At 40.4% G+C, this 14861-nt stretch overlaps 2 protein-coding genes across 2 annotated transcripts in view; both read left to right on the forward strand.

Moving 5' to 3' along the window:
* The window catches only part of CFAP299 (cilia and flagella associated protein 299), a 213353-nt gene that overhangs the window by 185012 nt on the left and 13480 nt on the right, over positions 1-14861 (forward strand). The gene's annotated exons all lie outside the window — the stretch shown is intronic.
* The window catches only part of BMP3 (bone morphogenetic protein 3), a 65404-nt gene that overhangs the window by 857 nt on the left and 49686 nt on the right, over positions 1-14861 (forward strand). The gene's annotated exons all lie outside the window — the stretch shown is intronic.

A 14861-nucleotide genomic window follows, 5' to 3' on the forward strand; every position in this document is an offset into this window, starting at 1 on the left:
AACAACTGGCTGCAATGTCATGTGTAGTTACTGTGTCCTGGTGAAAAAGTGTCCAGTACAAATGAGTTAATGCATTTTCTCTGTTTTCTGAGAACAGTTTTCTGTAATGCAAATTGCTGCAAATACAGTTCAAAGTCTGGTATGTGTTACAGAGGGAGAAAGCAGGAATGAGTGTTGGAGGGCACAAGTGGGCCAGTGAAGGTTTTGTGTTCTTCGTTCTCAGGACAGCAGATGTCAGTAATGAGGCAGAGATACTGAAATCTCAGCTCTACCTGTGATAGGAAGCAAAAATCTTGATTTTATGCTTTTAAATCACAGGGATGAACAGGCAGTTGCTATTTATGACTGAATTAAGAACAGGAGTGAATATAAAATTGTGTCTGGTTTGCATATGATGTCCTTGCTACAATTAGGATTTTATTAATACTCATAAGTAAGTCTTTTAAAATAACTGCTGTCATATTCAATAAGAAGTGTCACAGTTGTATCCCAGTAGTTATGCTTAGTCCTGGCTATTCTGAGTTGAAAAAGTTTCATTTAATATATACTTCAACCTCTTTATCCTTCCCTTGTGTCAAAACTAGGGTACACTGGAAACTTCATGGATAGCTCAGTGTGTTCATTCCTTCTAGTGGTTGAATATAGCTTCAGGTGATATTTAACATCTTTGTTAAAAATAAAAATAAAAAATTGTGGTGGAGATAGAGCATATATATGGGTTTTTATAACTAGGATGTAAAATATGCAGAAGTGCATTTGAACTTTCCAGCTGAACATAAAGGGGAGTTAAGATAAAGCATATTCAATGCCAGGAAGGCTAGTTTGTTTTCTTTATATATAGGTATGAATGTGTGTGCTGTAGTTAATGAGATTTGTATACAGATATATAAATATATATAACTATACCTACATATAATGAAGTCTTAGTACATTCTACACTGGCTAAAGAAAAAGCCTTCATTTTATGGTTTAATGATGTGGTTCTTGATGCATCATGTGTACAAACTGGCTGTTTGTAAAAGCCCTATCATGCCACAGAAAATCTAACTGCATTTATGTATCTCATGGTGTGCTGGTTTTGTCCGGTATAGAGTTAATTTTCTTCATAGTAGCTGATATGGTGCAGTGTGTTGGATTTGTGCTGAAAGGAGTGCTGATAACGGAGTGATGCTATTGTTATCACTGAACAGTGCTTGCACAGCGTCAAGGCCTTTTCTGCTCCTCACCCCACCCCACCCCACCAGCAAGTAGGTTGGGGGTGCATAGGAAGTTGGGAGGGGACACACAGCTGGGACAGCTGATCCAAACTGATACAAGGGATATCCCATACTATATGACAACATGCTCAGCATATAAAGCTGGAGGAAAAAGGAGGAAGGGGGTGACGTTTGGAGTAATGGTGTTTGTCTTCCCAAGTAACCATTACACATGATGGAGCCCTGCTTTCCTGGAGATGGTTGAACAACTCCCTGTCCAAGGGAAATGGTGAATTAATTCCTTGTTTTGTTTCACTTGGGTGGATGGGTTTTGCTTTACCTGTTAAACTGTCTTTATGTCAATGGATGAGTTTTCTTACTTTTACTGATTCTCTCCCTCATCCCACAGCAGTGGGGGAATAAGCGAGTTGCTGTGTGGGGCTTAGCTGCTGCCTGGAACCATGGCACGTGGTCCACTGGAGTTGTCAAGCACACCATTTTGTATCAGTTAGGTGTCTTCAGAGCAGCACGTTTCATTCCCACCATGCCTGCCATGTTATTGGACAGTTGGAGGACAGGTATGAAGAAGCCCCAGAAGAAAGGCTTGGCTAGTACTGTACTGATCTAAAGATTCTTGTTGGCAGAGAACTTCCCCTGTCCCCTGAAAACCTTTTTACTGAGTAGATAAAAACATCCTGTTGAGTTTTAAATTTGAACTTCACCTGGTGGATCTTGTATCTGTAGTTGCATGCCAGGTTAAATACAGCTTTAGGATTAAACAAGTTGTAATTACATAGGCTGTCATCAAAACTGTTTTCAGCCATTCTTTAGTAATTTAAAAAGAATTATTTTACAGGTAAGTTTACGTTTAATAGTTCTCTCTCATCTTGGTAGTCTTACTCCTCTGCCTCTTTGCTTTCTGCCCAGCTTCTTCAAAATGTGTCAAGAGTGCTGTTTGTGAATGGGGATAATCTGACTGTATGAATGATTTTGTGACTTCAGCTTTGAATCCCTTGTCAAGCTCTGAATCTAAATCTTTTCAACACTTTTTTATCCCCTGGATACTTATGCATTTTTTCAGGTATAAAAATGTCCAACTATAGACAGCATGTTTACTTTTCAGGCTGAAAGACTGGGTGAGTGTTTCTGTCAAAAGTGGTTGTTCCTAGAAGTAATTATTTCAGTCTAAATTGTTCCAAAATGCTGCCACCTTAATGAGAAAGTCAGTTTGGGAAATTGCTTCACTCAGAGCTTTGTGAAGCCCTTGCTTTTGGTCATACTTACTCTTAGTCACTTGGGAGATTGTAAATCTTGGATTTTGCAGGAGAGGTTAGTATCTTGTGCAGAGCTATGATATTATCTTTTAAGTATAGAAATCCATACTTTGCTGCAACACATTTTTTCCTTAGCTGTTTGAGGCTGTCAGAAGATATTAAATTTGGTCTGAAGTACTCTCTGTATCAGATTCTTGTTCACAATACAAAGTAAAAATATTGAACAATGAAGTTTATGTGATATTCATACTTTAAATCCGGTGGGTAGTATCAGAGGCTCTTGTATTTGATCTATGTGGTTCCTCTGAGTATTTTTGCCATTTTATTGCATTGCCCTATCGAGGGAGTATTATTTATATGATATAATCCTCATTTGGTTCCAGTTTATTAAATGAAAGGAATGTGTTAGGCAGTCAGTTCTTAAAGAGGTCTGGAATCTGGACTGTAATTGAATCCATTCCCTCTCAGCTAATTTATGTAATCTGATGAGAAACAAGTGTAATACAATTTGTTCAAAGAAAATGGAGAATGTTTACTCTATGGAACCATACCAAAAAAGATCTCTGCATAGCAAAAGACAAAGTTTGAGCTGCCTTCTGTCTGATCAGCTGTACTTTGAGGTCCTCACCTCCTAGCGAAGGAAGATGAAGTGAACGTTTTGCAGTAGAATTGTACTGTTTCAATTTTGTGTGAATTCCTGCCCTGATTTTTCATTAGTTTTCTGTGGCAGCCTGCTAGATACGGTATTTTTGATACTGTACACTGTGGTGTTTTATTCTCACACTTGGCTTGTAGTTGCAGTGTTTTCATTTCTTCTTACTAGTGTGCGCATTCTTTTCTAAGGAAAAGGAGCCATTTACTGTAGAACACAGGTCCCAGATTTTCCGCCGAACTAATGGTCTGAAATCATTTACTTATCTCATCAGCAGTGAAACTCATTTGGTTTCGGCCCCAGCATGTGTCAGTTTGAGCATGGGAGGTCCAACATTCAGGGCTTTGTGGTGATGCACCTCGTCTGTGATAGAAGTGCATCATGACACACAGGTACTTTCAGATATGGCATGTTGTTCTTTGCTGTTGGCAAGAACAATCCTATCAACTTCTGCCCTTCTCCTCTTATAGTTCAACTGTGGTCTGTTGTGGCTGCAAGTGGGTGCAGCATTTGGCAGTCATTCATTAACTGGGGTTGGAATTCCCTCCCGTTTTATTGTCAGGTATATTCTAAGATACCATCTGTTAATCTGTAAAGACCTGTAGGCCAGCAATATGTTCCTAAGTGTGGGGCATGAGGCAACTTCTCCCTTCCCTGCTGTACCCTGTACCCTGCAGATTTGAGAGCAATTTACAGAAGAGAACTTCTCTACCTTGCTTATCCATGGGAGAGCTGAGAAAGAAGCAGTTGCATTTTCACACTCAGTGGCACAGGCAGTCCTACTGTGCCAGGAAGAAGATGTGCAGAGAACGCCTCCTCCCTCAAGGAGCAGGCTGTGGGAGCTGAACCAAATTCCAGCTGCACCCCAGCTGCGCCCCAGGAGCAGCGAGGCAGCAGTGACCCACATGCAGGGGTTGTGGTAATCCCAGAATGCAGCCTGAAGCCTCTGGAAACCATTTCTCCCCAGCCAGGGCATGCTCTGTGGCTGCCTGTAAATTGATTACAGCAGCTAGAGGTAGGAGAAAGTCACCTGTAACGGGCAGCATGAGCATGTACTTGGTGATGTGTGTTACTGTGGATTTCCTTCCAGCCTTCAGAGAGCAGGATGTTGAATGGGTGTTAGAGGAAAACAGGCTGTGTTTGGTTTAGTGTTTTCTGTTTTGTTGATCGGGAGGGGTCTTTTTGCATATATAAAAGAGGTTGTCCTTGTGTCAAAAGATTCACAGTTAGCCATTTCTCCAGCTGCCCTGGCGGTGTGTTTACTTCAGTTGGCTCTGAAAGGGAAACCCTTTGGAAACTCACTCTTGGTGTACATCTGCGGACCCTGTTCATCATCTGTTTGGCAATTCAGCCTCCAGCTACTCCAGCTGACACAAGGCAAGTCAGCTTCTCAGTAGTTTGGAATCCTGCAAATCAGAAGCTGATCTGAATGATCAGATGCTACGGATATAGACCATGAGTTAAGTCCAAACTTAATTTCATGAAAAAGGTAAAAACATCCTGAGATTCCAAAATGTGCAATCTCCAATCTTGGAGAAGATTGGACAGACTCCACCCCCTAATTCCCATAATGCTAGTAATATTACAGTTCAAAGAATTTAGGGTTAAGGTAAAAAAATTCCTTTCAACCTCACAATTTTGTAAGGACTTTGCTGTGAAAGAGTAAATTTCATTGTATCTTTTGAAAAGAGATACTGGTTTCAAACAGTTTGACATGGGCAATACTTTGGCTTATAGTTCACAAAAAGTAGATACATGGTTTTTGAGTTGGTTGTCATCATACTTAATGTTTACAAAACCGTCTGGGTCTTTGGTTACAACTGTGTTCAGTGTTTGTTGACCAATATCCCAATAATAACAAACCAGTTGCTTTTGAGACTTTGAGGAAATGGGTGACAAAGGGTGTGAAACTAGGGAGCCTGGATGAGAATGAAGCCAGTGAAGGCTGGTGTCACGCCAGACATGTTGGCCGGAGCCCTCTCTAGCCATAATGGGGGAAAAAAATGTTGTTCTCACTGTTTAACTGTGACTCCCAGAGTCCTTTCCTTATATAATGGTATTCATAATATATGAGACTTAGGGTCCTAACTCACAGGTAGCATGGCCTGATTTTTGAAGATTTTCAGTACCTGCACTATTGTTGCTTTCAGTAGTATTATATAGTAGCATATGCAGTAGGAACGGCTTAGTCTGTCACCCATTAGTTTCCTATTTATGCATGTCGCTATGTCACATTCAGCATCCCAGATTTTTTGTCAGTCTTCAGATCTTTTGGAGGTGAAGTGATGCCATTATGCCGACAGGAGGAGTGGCAGTGCGGAAGTCCAGGGAGGTAGTTCTTAACCACCACTTAGGTATGCATGGCAATTGAGAGCAAGTGGCAGATAGATGTGTAGGTGAAAGGAGAGTACATTCAGACTTGATGTTTGCATGTGTGAGAAAAAAATTCCATTGCTTCCAACTCAGTAAATGTTTAATTTGGATAAGTATACTTCCACATCTGGCTCATATTTAAATACAGCAAATACTACTTTTCACTTTCAATTTCTTTCCTTTTTTCAATTCAAACTTCAATCTCGTAAGAAAGATAAAGTCTCTTAAGAGGAAGGATTGGCTTTTTGAAGCTTTGAACAAACACTGTACACATTTGAAATAGGGAAATGGAAACTACAAATCGCTAAAATCTTGGGAGAGAAAAAATTGTAACGTAGGGGCAAGGCTCTCTTACTCTCCTTGTCAATGCATTCATACAACCACCAGAAAGAGCAGAACAGTAGGAAAAAACTCTCAGAAAACAGAAATTGGCCAAGCGCTTCTTTGGAATGTCATTTGGGTTGAAGCTTCTGTGTGCAATTTGAGATCAGAATTGATTCATGGCTGTTTACATGTGAAGACAGTGTTATGATGCACAGACACATGCATATGGCAATTGGGCCTAAACATGATAGCTCTTTCTCCTCTTACCAATTCCCTGAAAATAAAGGGAATGATTTTGCAGTACTTCAAGTCTTATATATCTTGTCTCACCAGACAGCCACGTATCTTCCCACCAGCCCTAGTTCTCTCTTAATGTGGACCAGAAATGATACTGAATTAATCTTTGCAATGCTGACAATAGATATGTGCTGGTTCTGTCAGGCTGGTTTTTATCAAGTTCCTCTAAATCATCCTATTGTTTGCATAAGATCTGCCAGTCAATGTGCCACAAACCCAGCCATGTCTCATGTGTGGATAATGTGCCTAACCCTCTCAAACAGCAATTTTAAAAGCCCCTTTAAGGTGCCCACCAGAATAGGCTTCCTGGTGTGGTTGCAGTGTAACTAATAATATTAGAATCAGTAACAGCTAATGAGTGAGGTCCTAAATAAGAGACCTAAGAAGACATTCACATAACTGCTTTCATATTTAGAGAAACACTTAAAGCATGTATTTACATGCTTTTCCAAGCAAGAAAACAGAATAAGGACCCCAGATCGGGGCTTTAATTACTGAGTGTGTTTGCACTTGAAATGTTAAGAAGCACATAAGTTAAAATGCGGTTCACCATGATTAGTTGCATTGTTTACTTAAAGCCTGTGTCAGAAAGAATGAGTGTGTAAAGTGTGGAGGGAGAGTCATTGAGGCACTACAGAGCCAAGCGCATCATGTTACCCATCTGGGGCATCAGGCCTGGCCAGCACAGCATAGGCTGAATGCATCTGCTCTGACTATGCAAGCGTAGCTTTGGTTTGCGTTGTGATGGCTGATCTTAGTGCTGTCCATTAGTAATGGACATCAAAGGGATGTTCATAATGAAGCTGCAGTTTTGCAAGTACTTTTCTGGAAACTTTGTGCTTTTGGTTTGTTGTCCAGACATGTAAACATCAGCCAGAGCACTGTGTGGTGATCCTGAGGCAGCATGTGATTTCTGCCACACATGGGTGTCTGGGAAACCACTTTTTCCTTCTAGTTAGACCAGGAAATAGCTGTGGCTGAAGTCGGTATGTCCAGATTTTTTAATGGATGGTTGTATGGAATAACTAGCACTTTCTTTGCTTGCCAGCTATATCCTAGTGAAAATGATGGCAAAATTCTCCTTCACTGCATTGATAAGTAATGGTATTGCTTTGATTGCCAGCTGCTGTAGGTAAAGCTGTGCGTTTCTGGCAGATAATGTTAAGGTTTAACTGGAGAATCACTGTCTCTTGCCATAAACAGAATTTCTCCCTAATGCTTTGCAGGGTGAAGCCCTGAGCCCTGTGATAGATAACCCCTATCTGTGCCTGGCCTAAGAGACCAGAGGTGGTTTCCTGGCAAATAACTTCCAGGAAGCAGAATTAATACAGAGGGAGGGACCTGTTGAGGGATCTGTTTTAACTCCTTAGAAAAACTGTCCATAAACTTCTAAAGCTATTATTTGGAAAAGACCTAGTATCGTTAAAGTGTTTAGGGGGCGGTGGGAGAAGAGAGAGGGAAAGGAGCAGCAGGAGACAGAGGAACAACCCCTAATGAGCTCAGAATAACTCAGCGATTGTTGGCTTTTGTGGCTGTATTTTTCAAGCTTTCCTGTCTGAACTATGTCAATAATTAAAGATCCAATGAAGAATGGATATGCAACTGGATTTCCCACATCCTCGGTGAGGTCTGAGCAATCAGGGTCTTGAAATAAACATTTGGTTGAAAAATTCCTCAGTACCCCGAACTGAATCTACTTATCTCCTGTGCTGCAGCAGAGGTCTGCAAGTAATTTGATTGTGTACAAAGAAGTATTTCCAGTTAAAAGTTCTTGTTCCGTATCACTTTGTTTTCCCTTATTTTTGGATTATTGTAATGCCAGGTACTTGTCTTTTCTCCTGTGTGATGCCAGTTAAACTTTCTTTGTATGGAATTGTCTTCTGCTTCTAAAATCATTTCACTGCTTATCCTTAAATCACATCAGTGAGAAGTAAGTACGTAAAAATCCATACAGCATCTTATTAGGGTCTTCTTTTCTGGCAGCAATGGTCATGTCAAAGATACTTCATCAAAACCAAGTTAGTGTAATTGCAGTAATTTTCAGTTTGCTTCTACAATGATTATTGAAAAGGAACACATGCTTTATAAGCAGTGTACACTGACTGTGTCACTTCTTCATGCCATTGTATCACAGTACTTACAAGTTTTAAATCTGCATTGCTTGGGGGGTATTAGGAAGGTAAAAACCCCCAAAGTCCTGGACTCTAGCAGAGATCTGTGTGGATAAATAATATATTTCTCTGTACTTCTCTTGAATACTTAAAAAAAGGGGGCTGTGAGACAATCTTTTTTTGTTTGCACTAGAGAGTTCATATTTACGTTTGTGAAAATCTTTATATGATACATAATAGTTATTTTCAAAATATCCTGAAGGCACCCATGCTTATGGAGAGCAGATGGAGGTCTGGTTCGTGAGTCAGTAAGCCTGCAGGAGAAAGCCCTGAGGGTTGTGTTTCAGCCTCATCTATTTCAAGACAGGGCAGCTTGCTTAATGCCAACAGGAGGGGGTGTGCCAAGGAGGAGTAATGTGTCTCAGATGTAAAATACTGTAAATGTTAAGTGTGTCATGTCCTTTTTGACATCTTTTTTTTCTGTCATCCAACATACACCTCCCTTCTCTTCCCCCATGAAGTAAGTGTATGACTTTGTTTTCCCTGTCTTTAGTTTTGTTTTAAATCTTTTCCGTTTACTTGGTGTCTGAATTTCCTTAATTCTCCCTGCCTCCTTTTCCCTTTTTGCTCACAGATACTTACGGAGAGCTCACAAATTAGACATTCCTCTGGGAAGCCTCATAACAGTTCTTTGTGTCTGTGTGTTTCATGGAAACAAGAATGTCTCACGGTCAAAGCCCCATTGCATGCTCTCTGATGCTGAGCTGTGCTGTGACAGCGGCAGTGACACAGCTCTCACTCAGAGGTGCCACGGTGTCATTTTGGCAGTGTAGGAGCAGCCCTCCCTGCTTGCAGAGCTTGTAGCTTGGGTTGTGGTGACTGCTCAGCGTGACTCTTGGAGCTTTTCATTTTCCCTTTTATCCCAGGCTTAGTGGTTGAGTGGCAGGGAGTTCCCATGCTTTTCCAAGTGAGCCCAGTGGGGCTTGTTCCATGCAATCCAAGTCTCACAGCCCCAGTAAATTCTTCTGGTGCTTTTCCAGGGGCTGAAGTATGAGACCAATTTAAGGAAATAATGTAATGCACTGCAATAGTAAAGATACCATACATCTGCATGTGATGACAACTTAACTGCAGGTACTCTATGAGTCCCACAGGTTATTTTTATTATGTCTCTGAAAATGACCACAAGCTAGGAAAGTGACTTAATTCCTTTCACTGATAGGGCACTTTTGGAGGGTATGTTTTAACTCTGCTATGAGTTTTAAATAGGCTATCCCCCCTCCTGCCGGCCCCCTTTCTTGATTAATGCCTGGAGACTATGGGTTTAGAATGACATTCCAGGCTGATCTAGTAACAAGGTTTGGATGTGAAAGCTGCGCGTGTTGAGCCAAGCTGGAGTCCTCGCTATGCCAGAAATGCGTTGTTTCAGCACTCTGTCTAGGCAGTGCACCTGCACCTACGCGCTGGAGCTGCCACCGAGGAAACCTTCCTGCAATTCTGCTTCTCATTACATCCCCAGATCAAAATGTTCTTTGTAACAACATGGTATCTGGCTAGCTCCCTCTCCTGCACTGGTATACCCTGAGGTTTGTGGGATACTGATACCACGCTCTCCAAGATGTTCAAAAGCTCAGATAAACATTTGGTAATATGGATTTATGGCCGCCTGTGCACAGGCAGATCACACATGTTGTAACCACACTGAAAATATTTCCTGAGGAACAGCAGGAGGAGGGGTGGGAGAGGCATGGGCTAGCGTTTAAGGTGGGGAAGGAAAGGTAACTCTTCTGTTCTTAATGGTGTTTGGAGCTAATGGTACCATTTTAAAGCACTTAGATACTTTTTTGACACTTTGATATTGGAAACCCTATTATTTGAACTGTGCTACACTGGACACCAAAGCAGGGAAAAGAATGAGAGTGCTAGTTCTGATCTATAAATTCCTGTGTGGCTTCAGACCTACGTATCTGAGAGGAAGAGACTCAGTTTCCATGTGAGAGGGTGATTTTTGTCTTGCTGTCATTGCAATGGATGAATCTGCATGCATGGATGGGGAAGGATGGAAAAGTCATTTTGCTGGAGGATGTTTGCTGGGGAAGTCCCTTTCCTTGCCTGTGGGGCAAAGGAACAGTGACAGCCCTTGGCTTCCAAGTGTGCAGGCAGCAGGGGCACTGTAAAAGCTTGTAGCTGTTACGGGCCATGATTTGCCAGGGTGTCTGCAGTCTTCCCAGAGCATATCTGTATTTGTTTAATAGATGGATGTTGATAGGCTGCTTCCTTTAATTCTACAATAATTTTCCACTATGTTCACATTTCCACTGAAATGTTCATACATGCCTACAAATACCTTTTGATGTACGGGTTTTTTGTAAGATTATAACTTTACATAAAACACTGAAGTATAGCATGAATTATGTTGTGTTCTGTACTTGTGAAATTCTGTCTTGAAGAAGACAGATCACAGATATTAAATGTATAGCAAGCAGGAGTTGTGGTAGTGTATAGCTCTGGTTGGATGCAGAGGAACTGGTAAATTTTCTCAACTTTTGTTTAAGAATGTCCCTTTTCTTACTGTTGGACATGGCAATATTCTGTTCTACATATGACACATACATCATATTTCCAGTACTCTAAGCCATTCAACTACATTAAGCAGATGTGGAAAACTAACAATGATTACATCAGTTATAAATCATAATATTTAAGAAACCAGCTCAAAACATTAGGGAGGGTGACAATTTATGTATGATTTTTAATTTAAAATTGCTTAAAAGTTATTAATCTGCTGTAAGTCAGATTTTCCCTCTGTTAAACCATTATGCTATTCCAGTGTTTTGAGAAGCAATTAATCTTCATTTTTTCTTGTGTATGCCTCATGCACACTGTCTTCAGAGAAAGATCTTTCTTGAAAACTCTTTTTGTAGTTGTTTTGCTAAGTTCTGGCGTGTATCTTTGGTCCATCTCAGTTTGTGACATTGCTGTCCATGCTGCCTGGTAGACAGATGTTCCCCATCAGTGTCAAATTTTTGCTTTTCCCCCTGTCACTTGATTCCTTTGTATGTTAGATGACAATTGTTGCATTTTCTTGTAGGCTTTGGACTTGTTACCTACCTGTTAAAATCAGAATAACCTTACCATAGCTGTCAAGGAACTTTATGGATATGTTCTTTTGCAAAGTGTGTAAAAGAGTTTGCTCTCTCTATTTTTAAGCTATGAAATGCTACACATACTTAAATGAGGGTTGTTCTTACATTGCTCCTAAATGAGAGAGAACTTTCCTGGATTTGCAAATGATGACACTGAATATCATTCTTTCAAAAAGCAGCAGCTTAGGCCTAAAAGGGAGTTTTTGCAATCATCTCTCTGGAGCAGGGTTTTATTCATGTGTGGCGTGCAGATATGTAAAAAGCATGTGAGTCTGCTCTCACTGGAGCTTTGTCCTGGACCTGACTGAGATCAAGCCTATTTGTTTCTATTCTTTCTATTAGAATCAGTCTTTTTCAGACACCAGAGATTCTTGGTCTTGGAGGATGCACAGGAGGTCGGATCCCATTCTCTGAATACTGCAAAATCCACTTTGTTCTTTAGAATATTTCTTAAAACATGTACAAGCGATAAATGTGGGAAAAAAGTTCAAAACAACAGGTTTTTTCCTACTATCAAACTGATGAGGGCACTGAACCAGTTTCCAGAAAGCCTTCATTTACACTTCAGGCTTTACAGGACATTTACTTCTTCTTATTACTGTGCTAATGTTTTCCCTAATAATTATTCTGGTGTGTTTTGGTTTGGTTTTTTTTTTTTTGTCTTGCTGTGTTTTGGACAAGTTCAAACCACTGCCCTGATAACTCCACACTTAAAATGCTTGCATTTGGAACCAATGCTAAAAATGATCTTTTGACCTCTGAAAATTAACTATATGTTAGTGAAGAACTGGAATTATTATTCCTGTATTTTTTTTTCCATCTCTGGCTTTTGATCATTGCACTTGCATCTAAATTCTGTCAAATACATTTTCCTAACAGCACTGATGTTTGACACTGAGCAGTGTCTCAGCCGGATGCCTCAGGCCCAATTTGCCATCATCGTAGCATTAATGAAATTCTTGGGTTTTATTTCCCACACCCACAGTTAAATTGCTTTGGTTATTTTCCTCAGCGTTTGTTACCATCTGTGCCAATGATTGCCAATTTATTTTTTTAACAAACACTATTAAACTTCTCTGTTTCAAGTAACTGTAAACATCCCAGCAGCATGTGAAAGACTATAGGAAAAGAACTTTTCATCATCTTTTGAAACCATGTCAGACCTTAATGAAGAGTGCAGCAGCCTTGGGAGAAGATCTCCCTCATGATTCCAGTGGGACTAAATTTACAGCTTCAACAGGAGCCACACTGGTGGTATCAGACTTGGCAGGTTTTGAAGCAGATCGCAAAATCAATTTTTTTTGTGATAATCTTCTCATGTCCTGCAGTGAATATCTCATGGAAAAGATGGGAATTTTCAAACTTCCAAACTGATACTCCATCAGAAAGTTAGTGAAGTTAGGCAGTGTAAAATTCTGATAGTCAGCAATGACACAAAGTCCAATTTAAACTGCAGGACTGGGTTATCTCAGCCATAGCGTCACTGTTCCTTTTTTTGGATTGGAAGTTTTAAGTAGTTACACGTTTTCAGTGTTATGATACCCTTGATACTACACATTCATACATTTTGGTAGGGATACATGCAGAAAGAGTAAAGTGCACCTCTGCTGCAGTCTGCAAGTAGTAAGCAGAAAAGGTGATCAATTTAAACCTTTCCCCATAAAGAGCAAAAAATTGGCTCTAAGTTGTAGCTTGCTGAGGAGGCTGTTGCAGTTGTTCTTTAGCATGCAGTAATATCCTCTTTACATCTGCATATTGAAGACAAACAGGGAGAGTGCTTTTTTTAAAAACCGTATTGCTGATTTGGTTTGTTCAATACGTTTGCTCTTCATAGGGCTACAGATTATGCAGTCATTGAAACTGCCATATTAAGTGTACACCTTCTGGATGTCTGATTCTTCAGACCTTACAGAAAGGTGTAGTGTTCACACTTTCACATTATCTAAACAGTCTTTTTTGGAGCAGCTGTAGTAACTATAGCCCCAGTAGTCCTACATTATCAGTTTATTCTGCTTTGAACAGATTCTGTCATTCTGCATAAGGACATGTACTTTCTTCATTTGCTTCATGTGATTCAAGTAACCTCAGGTGGTTTGCAGCTTATGTGAGTAACAGTTACCATGGCCAACTCACTCCATGACACTTTATCAACATACTGTCTCCGTCACATCAGATCCATGATCTGTGTCTTCACCTGCAAGACCCAGTAAATGCTTTCAAACCGCTTGCCCTGTGTCCTGACATACGTGGCGCCCCTTCAACCACATGAAGTTCTCCTTCAACTTCAGTCTCTTTTTCCTACCTTTCCTACTGTCTACTGTTAACATGAACAACCTCTTCGAGTTCATGCAGCCTCTTCCTGGAATGGTTTTTCTGACCCAAGCATGTGCAGAGTTTTGTGCACTGTGTAGGTCCTGTTGTATTCAGTGTGTTTCATGTGGTTTGAAGAACTGGGGCCTCCAACCTTTTTAACCCCCCAGATTTCAAAGAGGTTCTGGTTATAAACTGTTTCTCATTTTAATGTGCAATTAGAGTTTGGCTATCTAGTTGTAATGTGTGTGTCTCACGTGCATAAGTTTTGCAGTCAGATTACAAGCTGTGAATGTATTGTAGAGAGGGTATGGAATGTGAATACTCTGTATAACATTTTGCTTCATTAATATAACATCACAGCTCTGCCACCTTGTTTGCATTGAAATAGAAAAGTTGCATGCCCGATGCCCTGTCATCTCTTTGCTCTGTTGCTAAATGTACATTTAAATTAGCTATGTCAGTCTCCCAGACTGATAGTATGTTTGTCATTTGAAAGCATTTAAAATCAATCTATTTTCAATAGTTCTGCTGATTTGAGCCATTCAAGCTATATGTTGCTGTGCGTCAAACCAGTAGTTGAAATGTGTGTAGTGATAAGTTTTTTAGCAGCAAAGACAATAGTCACTGCCTTTTCCTGGACCAAACGTTCAACCGTAAGAAACTAATGGATCATGCCAAAGCTGATGTTTGCAAGATGTGGTACTGAAGTTAAACCTACTGTTTTTGAAGTAACTAAGTTACTTTTTAAGTCTTTGCTTTTACACTAATAGCTGTTAGTAATTCTCCCCAAACTAAGCAGTTTCCAGGGTGCTCCGGTCCCACCAAATCCTAGCAAAACACATCTTTTTCTTAACTAGTATGGGCAAGCCTGAAACTGCACAGCCCAGTTTGCAGCAGTTTTTATGTCCTGAACTCAGTTTGTAATCTAGAGGTTTTCTGAGGATGTGTTTTACAAGGGCCCTTTGGATCTAATAAGCTTAGGAGTGACTCTGCTAAAGACCCTTGACAGGGTAGTACTTTCCTGAAAACCTGGCATTTTTGACACTTGAAGGGGAATTAAGTTGCTCAGAATGGAAACTTCTTATGTGTTCTCATGTCTCCTATTGCAGTGTATTTACAAGCTTGAGGTCACTGTCATATAGATAAAATTCTGAGCAGGGCGGGGGGAGGCGGGG

This window comes from Athene cunicularia (genome assembly GCF_003259725.1).
Source record: "Athene cunicularia isolate RWA chromosome 4 unlocalized genomic scaffold, athCun1 chr4_part2, whole genome shotgun sequence".
Taxonomy (NCBI): Eukaryota; Metazoa; Chordata; class Aves; order Strigiformes; family Strigidae; genus Athene; species Athene cunicularia.